This window comes from Euprymna scolopes, chromosome 14 (assembly GCF_053919585.1).
Source record: "Euprymna scolopes isolate OS-2025 chromosome 14, ASM5391958v1, whole genome shotgun sequence".
NCBI lineage: Eukaryota > Metazoa > Mollusca > Cephalopoda > Sepiida > Sepiolidae > Euprymna > Euprymna scolopes.
In genome coordinates, this window is record NC_136495.1 from 49,708,510 (window position 1) to 49,720,437 (window position 11,928).

Genomic DNA, 11,928 nt, shown 5'->3' on the forward strand with positions numbered 1-11,928 from the left:
GAATAAGGATTGATAAGTGTCAGTTGACCGGTGAGACAACACCGTGGTTATGGGAAATGGTGTAACTTGGACAGTGCTCGTTTATTTAAGAATACAGCTCAACAAGAAACTTGTACACATTCGACTTGGAAACAGCCGTTATAGTTAGCTAGAAAGCAATCCTATGATATTGTGTTTTATAAATGAGCAGTTCTGTAAAAAAAACTTTGCTCATGGAATTTACGTTTAATTTTAGGCACAGATAGTGAAACTTTAAGCAGTTGTTGTAGAAGACAAGAGTCTGCTGAAAATATTCTAAAGGAAGGGGCATAGATAGAAGCTCAGTTGAGCACCTGCCATGAACGATAGAGCAGAGATAGATGTTCTACGTTTGTTCTATGAAAAAGAGAAAGTAGGGCGAAGAAGAAGGTTTCACCAATTAAATTTCGAAACCTACTTTAAGCGCTGTTGAGGCAAGAACAGGTACTCTCAGCAGCTTTTATCTCTCTATATAAATCACAATATCTGCGTATGTGTGTCCACTACAGAAATAAAGGTTAAAGAATCCACATTAAAATAAAAGTGTATTTGTATGTAAAATTTCACAGGAAAGACAAACGAAGTGGTCCCGAAAGTTCAAGTACCCTCATAAGAAAGCTAAAGTTCAGAATCCTCTTTAAACGTAAAATGTGTCCTATTTTGATGAAATTTAAATTTATATAAAATCTTCCGAAGAAGACAATGGAAGTGATCTCGGATGCCGGAAAGCATTCTGCTTTAATAGTGTCTTCCATCGAACTAACAAACTTTGTAATTCCATCCTTGTCTTCTGTTTCCCTGACCGTAATACTATTCAGAAATTCAAATGTAATGTGAACAAACAACGCCCTGCTCAACTTCCTACATAATCTATGTGAGAATGGTTCCAAATATTTTACCCTTACATCCAAGTGAGTAGGAGTAAAAATCTAATATAAATTAATTTTTCAACCAATGAATTTATACAAAAAGAATAATTGAATTAATTTTAAATTATATAGAACAAGCAGGACCCGTAATTAACGTTGCTCGGTGGAAGCATGTCCAACCCCCTCGTAGAAAAATTAAAGTAGGTTGTTGTTGTTGTTGTTGTTTAACCCAAAACCTCATGTTTAGAACGGGTTTCGGGATAGACACCCCTACCATCTCAAGTTAAGAACGGCTTTCAGAATGGACACCCCCATCTTCCTCATGTTAAGAATGGCTTCTGGAATGGTCACCCGCAATATCCCCATGGTAAGAACAGCTTTCAGAATAGACACCCCATTTTGTGAGTTGGGGGGGAATATTTGCTCCAAATTTAACCTTGATAATCGCTGTCAGGATCCCCACAAGTAAATACTATGAACCAAAAGAAAAAAAATTGGGGAGGGGGCAGATCGGATAGAAATAGATTTGTTCTTCACCCCTGCGTACTAATCTGGCGGCCAGTGTTTGAAATTGCATATTAAATTGCAAATTGTAAATTGCAAATTGCATAATATAGGGCTTTATATCTCGGAAAGTACTGGTTTCCGCCAAATATAAATTAGATTTTCTTAGGGTGGAGGTAAGGTAAAAATTAATAAAACTAATAAAATAGTCAACCACCTGTCTAAAATATTGGGGCGTCAACTTAATTCTAATCGGTTTATGCTAAAAACGAAAGAGAAACAGTGGTACCCGTAAATATTAATATTATGTTTCAGTGTTTTTTTTTGTTTATTTTGTTTGGGAGTATCTGCGTGAAGTTCATGTGTGCATAGCTATAGAAAAAACATAAAAACAATAAAGGAGACGCCCCATTTTAAAACAAAGTGAAAGAAAAATAGCATCGTTGTTGGTTCGTTAAGGGGGAGACAGAATTGTGCAAAAACAGAATGCTACCTGTAAATGTTATGTTTTTGTTTCAGGGATTGTTTCTTTTGTGATAATGTGCGTGGGTAGGTTATTATAAAGGTATCAGTACGTAAATTTCTTATTGTGAGTGGTTAATATTTTTGTATGTGATTTAATAGTTATAAAAGGATTGCTTCGTGTAGAGGGAAAGCCGCCATGTTTATAAAGGTCTGGCGCATTTGTTTTTGTACAAAGGTGTCTATTCCGGAATAATCGGTTTATCAGCTCCCAGCCAATGAGAAATGTCGGAATTTTAGAAGGGAGAAATAATTAATTTTGAATCGGAAAATGTATGTCCATGATTGTATGATCCAGTTACGAAGGGTGCCAGGATAATATAGTTATAATGTGCATATTTCTTCTCGGTGATGACTGGGAGTGGTAAGAGGACTTGTTATCTAGAGGGGAAAAAGGAACTACTTCTTCTGAAGATAGTTGCGATTGTGATGATTTTGCTCCTAGGATTAAATGTAGGATTTTATTATAACGAGTAAATGTGTCTATAATGGCGTTTTCAAGTTACATAAGATAGTAGCTAATAGCCTATATATAATAAATTTGTATGTGGCATAGTTATTGCAAACCTACGGTATTTTGGTCCAGAGGGGAATTTCTGCAATCAAAATATTATACAGAAGAAGAAGAAGAAGAAGAAGAAAAAGAAAGAAAGAAAAAAAAGAAAGAATAGTTTATTCCCTCGGAATGATGCATTTTTTAATCCTCTCACTATTTCATGCTTCCTTGACTGTACTAACCTGCAGACGCTTAAATATAATGTGAACAGATATCTTGCTGCTCTACTCCCTACAGTAAACTGTTAAGCACGATCCCAAACAATAGCTTATAACATTTAATGGCACTATGTCTTGCTTGATGGGAAAAGGATTAAAAATATATAAAACAATCTAAATAGAATATTATTAATATTGATATCAATTAATATCTTGTATGTAGAGTAAAATTTACAAAAAATAAAAGTATTTACATCCCCAATTTCAATGCAGATTTCTGAAATCGACAAGGTGCACTTGAAATAAGCCGGAGGTTACATCAAACGAAATCTTGTGAAAATAACACTAAGGTAAAAACAGTAGTTCGAATAATCCAAATAATACTAAATATATAAGCATATAAACATACATCTTTTCCCTTCTTTCTCCTTTTTTTCTAAAACCGTTTTAAATTTCTCATTTTATCATAAGTTGCCAACCTGACTAGTTCGCCTCATTTGAAAAAGGCCCTGGATATGACCTTAAACTATATCCGATGGTGAGGCTCCAGCTTGCGGGTTTTGGGAAGTGTGGAGCCACCTTTAATTACTATTGCTCTCAGATCCACTCTGGCCCGGGTTGGTATGACCTGTTAGGGTCCCAACTATAGGTTAAACAGAAACCGACTTGAAAAAAAAAAACCGAAAATATTCTATTAAAAAAGGTTTCTTCAAAATAACTGGATTCAGCATTAAATAACCTGAAAAAAATAATAAAATAAAAAAAAAAATAAATAAAACAATAAAACAAAAACAACCAAATCATTTGAAAAGGCCCGAGGAGGTTGAAATAAATTTATAATGATATTGGGCTGTTTGATTCGTGTTTTTCTTTCACCATATATATATATATATATATATATATATATATATATATATATATATATATATATATATATAAATATATATATATATATATGCATATCTTCTACCTATCTATGTTTATCTTTGCATCGATCTATCTACCTCGTGCCTTTCTTACTTTCATTCTCAACCACGTGCACGTTCATTAGGCAGGTGCCCGAAGCCATTAATTTTCTCACCTATAAATACTAACAGATGCAGTCTGTATACACATCACAACCACATCATCCCACTCGTTTTTTTTCCACCTTTCAACCCGCAATCAATCATCTGAATCATGTATCCTAAGAAGGTAATTTAGCAGTGCGCCATACTCTGTGACAATAATGATTCACGTTCGAATCCAACCACACATTTTGAAACCTGATTTCTGTCTTGGTACAAACGAAGCCACCACTTTGATCGGATAATTGATAGACAAAATCTTGAAAAATAAGAAAGAAAGTAACGCGTTCGAACAAGAACATAGTTTCATGAGATGCATCCATTCAATATGTTTTTAATATGCACCGATACAATCTGCGCGGTTAGCGATGAATATGTTAGTGCAAATACTGAATGGATAGGCGAGAGCAAACGCGATTTTAAACATAAACGTGACGAACCAAAATAATCACTATTTCATACTTACGCATGATAGACAAAAAAAAAATAGATTTAAAAGGACTACGTGAAAAACTAAGGCAAATTCCACACTTAAGCATGACAGACAATTGAAAATGTTATTAATACTTAAGCGACATTGTCAATAACAACACTTAATCTAATAGTGTTTTAATGTCTCATCGCTAAAAATTGAAATGAGTTCATTGAAGCATATAAGAGATAATTTTATATATCTTTATGCATAGTCATAATAAATTGTTTTATATATATATATATATATATATATATATATATATATATATATATATATATAAAGCTGAACGTCTGTGTGTGTGTCTGGTCACGAATAGGTTCCTATATGGTTGACTATTATAGAAAACTGATCACATATAATGATAGAAGATGTATCGAGACACGAGAATGGGTATTTTTGATCTGGCATAATGATGATTCATTAAAATTGTGGGGTCTGCGTATGCGCTTGGTCCACAAAGTATGGAAAAAAAACGTTTACAAGTGTTTTTGATATAGATGTACATAAGAATATTTTGATAAGAATGTTTTAACTTAAATAGGTATGGTATAATAAAATGGCGGGGTCTGCGTTTGCGCCTGGCCTCCATAGAATGGAAATAGGCTCAAACTTTAATAAAGACTTTTCCTATCTATCTGCGTAAGTATACTTTGATGATTATGTTTCAGTTTGAAGAAATATGGTATAATAAAATTATGGGGTGTTCGTTCGCGCCTGACCTCTATAGAATGGAAATGTGTCACAAAATTTAACAAGGTTTTTTAATATAGATCCACAGAATATTGTGATAAGTGTTTCAGTGTGAACAGGTATGGTATAATAAATTATGAGGTTTATCTATTTTATTTTTACTTTTGTCATATTTTGCTATGGTTTTGATACCTCCAAATTCGAAGCCATCTCTTTAAAACCCTTCCTTTTTATAACCTATCATACTTTCATAAATCAGAGTCTATTTTGTGTAGGCTGTTTTTGAACCCAGTCAACGATGGGTACTTTTGCTAGTATATATATATATATATATATATATATATATATATATATATATATATATATATATAACTACTTCATTTATTCGCATAAATTTAACATACGAAAGTATAGATTTATGCGTAAACTTAAAGTATTTACTTCAAAAGTGCTCAATACGTAGGTAGAGCTAGTTAGTAATTTATAAAATATATATGGCGATTAAGCTACACTGAATATTCTGCGTTTCATCCAACTATAGGATTCGTCAGGCTGATGCGCCCAAGCCTGACGAATCCTATAGTTGGATGAAACGCAGAATATTCAGTGTAGCTTAATCGCCATATATATTTTATAAATTACTATATATATATATATATATATATATATATATATATATATATATATATATATATATATATATAAATTTGGCATAAAGTACCCATTCTATGTTAACGGTCCATAACTTTTTGCCGTTTTTAACAGGCTAAAAATTCTAGTACACCTCCATATATATATATATATATATATATATATATATATATATATATATATATATATATATATATATATATATATATAAGTGAGTATATGTGTTTGTGCGTGAAGATATATGCTATAAAATATATTTAAGATCTTATAATACGCATTTTCCTTTCAATATATATATATAGATATGTATATATATATATATTTATATGTACATATATATATATGCATATATATACATGTATGTATATGTACATATATATATATATATATATATATATATATATATATATATATATATAACTGCTATCAGATATATAAAATCCCACGCGCATATAATCGCAATCATAAATACAAGTGTTGGTCGAAATCACATGACACTTCGCTGAAAGAATGTTTATACGTACACACGCATCTGGACACAAGAAGGCGTAAAATGAATGCAGAGAGAGACAGAGCGAAAGAGAGAAAGAGAGAGAGAGAGAGAGAGAGAGAGAGAGAGAGAGAGAGAGAGAAGGCGAAAAGTTACAAAAAAACCGTCCCAAAAGTTTGTTTCTTCCTTAACGAGGTATTCGTCTCCTCGCAGTCTGCGATTTTCCTCTTTCTTCTCGAAGACAAAAGTAAATATATAAAGACGAAAAAAATTAAGTTCCACCTGGAATGGCGTCATACATACGAGAATGTGTGTTGTGGAATGCTCAGAATCCGGAAGTAGGCAGTCGCTTGGAATATGGGAACGGACTCTGCAAAGAGATAATCTTTAATAGTCGGCGCCGAGAGTATATAGCTTGCAAGCTCCCTCTTGGGGGGAAACAAGTCTATTATGGTCTCTTTGCACTTTCTGAGATATCGTTCTGTCAATAAACTTTCAGAGCGGGAAAGAAACAACTTAAAGATAACTGTTGGTTTCTATCGATTCCCGTGAATAATAAAATCTTTTACTAGAAATAAGAAGAATACCCATCAAGTGCAGGTAAAATTAATTCCCCTGACGGAACTCTTCTTGTACTACTTTTATGTCCCCTTGCGAAATTAAAATCAAAATTTAATTGATCAAATCCAATAGAGATCTGCTATGTTTGCATTTTCAAATCGGACATTGTGTCAATATTCTATCCTTTAAAAACAGTTTAAAATGCAAACAAAGAAACTGTAATTTGGAAAATATTTATTAAATGATGTCTAATACCTAATATTGAAATTTCACAAAATTTGTGAGGATTATAAAGGGCTTCCATTCGCATTTTACCACGATTCTCTGTAATAAAGTAGGCCAAGCAACAAAAGTCACATAAACTGGTGACGTCATTAAATTTGGTATATAGAATCTTGTCGCGTGTCTCACAAGAAACCGGAAGTAGATAGATAACTCTTTTCTTTTTGTAATTCTCCAAGATGTCGGGTCGTTGTATGGTAGCAAAATGTTGAGGTAATTACAAGAATTGTCCAAAAGTTACTGTATTTTCGTTTCCGAAAACAAGGAATTATTTTACACTCGTATACAAGCAATTAAAAGAGAGAACTTCGTGCCTTGTGATTATAGCAAAATAAAATTATTTAAAAGTTTTATTATTATTAAAATTTTAAATTTCATAACGATATTTGAAAAAAAAGTACCATCGTATATATTAGTTATTTATTTTAAATAAATTATTAAATTATTATTATTTTTTAATTATCTTTTATTTTGCTTTAACTGTATATGCTTGTTAGCGTGTACAAAATAAAATAAACCCGAGGACAGGTGGAGAAAATTTGTTAACCTCGAAAACAAATCATATTTACATGAGATTTTTTCTAAAATGAGTTTTTTTTTAAAATCATTATTAGTTTATGAGGTACTTATGCACTTATGTTACCGTGCTGAAATAATAGGGTTATTATTTTAATAGGCCATTCTTTACATGGGAAGAGGAAGACGTTTTGTAATTATTCTGTACTTTCACCTAACAATATTTAAAAAAGATATCGTAAAACTTGAATTTAACTTAAAAATACTATTTTAAAAGAAATTGCACGGTAACATAGTGCATAAGCACCGTTTATTAAAACAATTTTTTTTTAATTTTCTTTCTTCAAAGATTGTAATGCTGGGTATGGGGCAGCCAAATCAGCTGCCAACATTCCCCTGATTTTTATTGAAACCAGCCGAGAGCTCTTTTTAGTATCCTTCTTGTTCCCTTAAGTACAATTGTCTGAATCTCTTTTGCACTTGGTTCACCAGGAACATTAGTTAGGTAGAACTTCAGGTTCTTCATAAGCCCTGCGACACCAACAATAACTGGTATGATTGATGTCTAACTAAGATTCCAGTTTCATTTCATATACATGAGACCTTGATATTTGGTCTGTTTCTCCCTTTCAGCTCTGTTCAAACCTCCATCGTGAGGCCCACTCACTTCTGTAACTGTACATGTTCCTTAGTGTGTTAGGAAATTAAAATAAACGCGAAGACAGTTGAAGAAATTTTTTTTATTTACCTCGAAAACTAATCATATTTTCATGAAAATTTCTCTAAGCCTATTGTTGTAATAAATAAATATTTCATTGAGTTATCGATAGGCATTTATTGCTTCCCCACGAGAGCAATATGTGACAAAAGATCGTTGTTACTGTGGAGGAAAACCATCTCCCCAAAAGGGGAACTATAGAAGTAGACAAAAATAAAAATTGCCTAAGTATAGAAGGGTTTTCGGGTTTGTTTTACAATCTGCCAAGATACAAACATGTGGTCAACAATTCAAAAATATAACAAACGGACGTTATCAAAGGCAAGATATGTTACTCTTCTACCTAGCTGGAAAAGTTTTTAGTGTTTTTACTCACTTTAAAACGTTTAATGGGTTCGAAAATCATAGTGTCTACCTCTATACGTCAAATGTTTGAATGTGAGAAAAAACTCAGAATGCTGTCAGTATTAAATCTGAGTTTGCCACTTAATAACCGAACTATTGATCTGAAAAAAAAAAATTAAAGGAAGCTTACTGGGATGAAATGACAAGGTAGCAACAGTTAGATGTTTTAACAATTTAACATAAATGTAATAGAGGATGATGTTAATCGGTGCAAAGAAGTACTTATATTTATACTTAACAGGTTATTGTTGTCATGCAGTGATTAAAAAAATGAAATACGATAGTTGCAAGAATTTAATATCTGGAAGAGAGGCTGGTGAAGAAATAGCTGAATTAAACAGCTACTTTCAGGGTATTAACAGAGGTTCTCTGTCATACCTAAATGATAAAACAAATAATTTTGGTTTATGTAATTGTAAAGCTATCAATAAACTTTGAAAGCATTCGATTCTTTTTTTCATTATCTTCATCAGAGAAAATTAACCATGCATGTAACTTTAAATTTTTTAGTTCATTACAACCTTTTTATTTTATGTTGACTTTTGTGATGAGGGTCGGACTATTGAACACATCGAAAAATACTTATATCAAATTCAACTTCTGTAGCAAAGAGAATGATAATATTAGTAAATAAAATAAAATAAAATAAAATAACCAGAAAAAGAAAAATTCAAACGTTCAATTAAATTTTATAACAGAATTTTTTAAATGTTATTTAATGTTTGAAACATTAATGCACTAGTAATTTTGCTTGTTTATTTTAAAATTATTTGTTTGAATTTAATTTGTTTTATTTATTTTTATTAAATTATCTTTCGTTTTGCAGTAAAACTAATTAAGCGTTTGTTTTCATTTTAAAAATTATTTGCTGGTTTTGATTAATACAAACATCGTTCGTTTTTATTCAAAAATATTGTTGTCATTTTCGATTTGAAAAAAAAAATATTTATCGTTCAGTTTTAAGTTGATTGTTTGATAATTGTTTATTGCTTAAATCATACTTTATGTTTTGAAACATTTGACTGCTCCAAAAATACGGAGTTTTAAATGCATATTTTTATGTATATTGAATTAAATTCAGTTTTACGATAAATCTAATTGTTTCCTTTTCCTTTTTTTTGCAAATGTAACTTATAAGTAAATAATGAACGTATCTTAGCCTTTAAACTTAATGACACAACGAAATATTTAATTAATTTTAACGCATAAATACACAACTTTTTTATTTTGAATTCTTTCATTTTAATTAATATTGAATAAGTTTCAGTGCTAAATCATCGTGTTCCTTGTTTTTCTCTTTTTTGATACAATTGTCACGTTTTGTAAAGCTTTTCGTAAACATTTTTGATTCATTATCAACAAACTAACTATTCAACAGATCTTGCTTGCTAGAACCTCAGAGATGGCGTCATTTTTCAGCTCAAGGGTCTTGACATATATTTTACGAAGGTCGTGGTTTTGCCCTCTTCGCAAAAAAAAAAAAAAACAAGAAAACAAATACAAAAACAAATTAAACTAAATACAGCCCACATTTGGATCCTGTCAGATTTGTCCGAAGATGTATAATGATCTATTAATTAGCTGAGGAGTGAATCCCATACGTACAAATATATAAAATACCTAATTTTATAAAGATAGAGAGATTTATGACTATACTATTAATAAAATTCTAAATGTTTATTTATTTATGTATGTGTGTATATATACGAATAAAACTTTCTAACAAATGCACCGAATTGAAAATTATTTTTTCCCTGAAAGGTTTGAGTCCCTAGATCGTCCTTATCTATATATGGTTCGTAACAAACAACGCCGAGTCACACAAAAATCCCGAAATAAGGGTTTCTGAACCGTTGTTGAAAAAGTTACCTGTCCATATCAACGGAATTTGGCACTGTCTGTATACAGTCGCGGTAACACCTTCCGGCATACGGACAGAACTTGTGGCGCAATGGATAGCGTATTTGACTACGGATCAGAAGATCTCAGGTTCGAATCCTGGCAGGTTCGTAGTAATTTGAACCATCATTTTATCCAACGTTTACTCATTATCCTTACCCTTAATTAGGGTATTTTTGTTTTTTTACACACAAATCCTGAGAGGTGACTGTTTTGCAGTAGACAGTTCCACAGAGCAAAATATTCTGTGTCGAGACGGAAAAAATATGCGAAATTGCTACAGAAAAGGTTTAATATTTATGGAGCAATTCTGGTTTCTGATTGGTTGGTAGCAGAACGTGAATTAATTCGATTCGTTAGTTCCTAGCAGCATCGTTTATAAACAGAATCGTCCGACTGTGTGGGATCATATCCGATTACACACCTTGTGTGATGGGATGTGTCTCCTAGCGGCTTCGGCTGCAGGGAGACAGGATAATAGTACTCGTCAAGGATTCGTCACTTGACACTCAGCCCGACAGGTGAGGGGCCGGGAACCGGTCCAGCACCTGTCGGACTGAGGTACGCTGCCCGGGTAATACCTACGAGGTCCACCCTGCCAGGCCTTGTCACTAGGCTTTCCGGTGGAGTGAGTTCATTGCTTACTGCCTGAGGCGCTCCTACCGGGGAATACCGACGGGGTTACTCAGGAAACTTTTTACAATTGCAGGAGTGCCCCTCCTTTAGGGGAGCCTGCTGGATCCCCACTTTCCGGTCTTGTGTCACATTTTACCGAGGTGGGCGGCAAATAAATAACTACCTCATTACGCATCCAAAATATTGCAACAGTGATTTTGTTTTGTGCATATGGGAATTTCCCATGCTCCAAGTGCGCAGGGTAAACGTTGATGGTAAGACGATGTTGAGTGTACTTGATGTTGGGTGTACTTGATTTGTGTTTGACTCGGCGTTGTTAGTTTGAAGTTTAAAAAGATATGATTTAGATGCGATCAGCTAGAATTGAAACCAAAACATATAGCTCTCTAGCGTTATTCGTTACCATTTGAACTAAGTCGATATGCAAATCAAAAGATTAAAAGCAGCGCTGTTAAACGTACAAAATGTATATTTGCGCATACGTAGAGCTAACATATTACGTCAGACGTTAGCTGCCAATGTCTATTTTTTCGATTTTGGCTCTTTAGCAGCTATTGTTCCGGCTAAAAATCAAATTGATTTTATTCCACAGGTCCGAATACCCCATATATCAAGTTTTAAGTATGTAGACCAAAATTAATAAAGTAGTTTGGTAGAGACCATTCCGCGGTAGAGTTAGAAATTTACTCTAAATGCAGCTGCAAATGCTATACAATGTAGCAAATATGCATAAATAGAACTGTGCGTAAGAGTGAAATGAAACTAATCATCTGATACAAAGAACAGCGAATTAATTAATATTTTTAAAGGAATATGTAAATTAGTACAAACACAAATCTGAAACGGGATAAATTAAAATGGTTGCGTGTGTTCGAACATAAATGTGTATGAAAAGTGATATCGTACGTCTA

At 32.6% G+C, this 11,928-nt stretch overlaps 1 non-coding gene across 1 annotated transcript; it reads left to right on the forward strand.

The window, feature by feature from the left end:
* The first annotated feature begins 10,419 nt into the window (after positions 1–10,419).
* Positions 10,420–10,492, forward strand: Trnar-acg (transfer RNA arginine (anticodon ACG)). Its single transcript has one exon. It is a non-coding gene; the product is annotated as a tRNA-Arg (tRNA).
* The last annotated feature ends 1,436 nt before the right edge of the window (positions 10,493–11,928 follow it).